This window comes from Callithrix jacchus, chromosome 4 (genome assembly GCF_049354715.1).
Source record: "Callithrix jacchus isolate 240 chromosome 4, calJac240_pri, whole genome shotgun sequence".
NCBI classification, from domain to species: Eukaryota; Metazoa; Chordata; class Mammalia; order Primates; family Cebidae; genus Callithrix; species Callithrix jacchus.
In genome coordinates, this window is record NC_133505.1 from 157,184,565 (window position 1) to 157,185,592 (window position 1,028).

The 1,028-nt window shown below is 44.1% G+C and overlaps 1 non-coding gene across 1 annotated transcript; it reads right to left on the reverse strand.

The window, feature by feature from the left end:
* Nucleotides 1-303: 303 nt before the first annotated feature.
* LOC118153201 (U4 spliceosomal RNA) lies at nt 304-443 on the reverse strand. The gene has a single exon (XR_004742469.1). It is a non-coding gene; the product is annotated as a U4 spliceosomal RNA (small nuclear RNA).
* Nucleotides 444-1,028: the final 585 nt, after the last annotated feature.

Genomic DNA, 1,028 nt, shown 5'->3' on the forward strand with positions numbered 1-1,028 from the left:
GGGCAAGGTAGCACGTGCCTATAGTCCTGACTATTCCGGAGGCTGAGGCAGGAGGACCTCTGAGTTTAAGAGTTCAAAGCTTCAGTGAGCTATGAGCACAACACTGTTCTCCAGCTTGGGCAACAGAGTGAGATCGTCTCTAAAAAAGGTAATGGCAGAAAGAAAATACTGGAGTGAAAATTCACAGGATCTGAGATCTGGGGGAGACCCCACTCTTAGGGCTGATTTTTATTCCCCTTTCTGTTTTAAAAAACTTTTATCCATTTTTCTCTTTTTTTCCATTTTGATTCCAACAAAGTTCAATCTCCATAGAGACTGTCAACAATTGCCAATGCTTCTATATTTCAAGTCGTCAAGGCAGGGTATTGGGAAAAGTTTTCAATTAGCAATAATCGCACCTCAGATAAACCTCATTGGCTCTGATACTGTCACTGTGCAAAGCTTACCCATTTTGCTATGGGTCTGTTTTCCTCACTACAGCTTTTTGGACATTTCTCTGTTGCTCTACCAGGAATTGGAATGAAGAGGATTCAGACGGAGCCGGCACATGCGTAGGTGACTGCATTTCTTTGCATAGATCCTATTCGGCCTGGGTTTTTTGGTGGAAGTCTCAGAGGAAACAAGAAGTTGTCTGAGGCTTCCTCTGGCTAATCTGAACCTTCCACATACTGGATTCAGATGACCCAGAAATTCCTTTCCTGAATCAGGAGCTTGGATTTCTTTACTCAGGTAACTCCCGCATTATGCAGCTGGCCCGTGAGTGGGCTCTGGCAGCTGAAAGAAGAGGAGGAACGTGTTGCTGGAGAAACCAGCAGCTGGACCAAAAGGTGTGACTCAAGCCCTTGTCTAGCCACTCACATAAACATGACCTTGGGCAGGTTACGTAAGATTTTAGCTGTAATGACTGTGAAATATGGGTAACGGGTCCTAATTATTCATGGATTCCATATTTATGAACTCATCTGCTTGCTAACGTTTATTTGTAACCCCCAGATCAACACTAAGGATGCTTTCCAGGTCATTTGCAG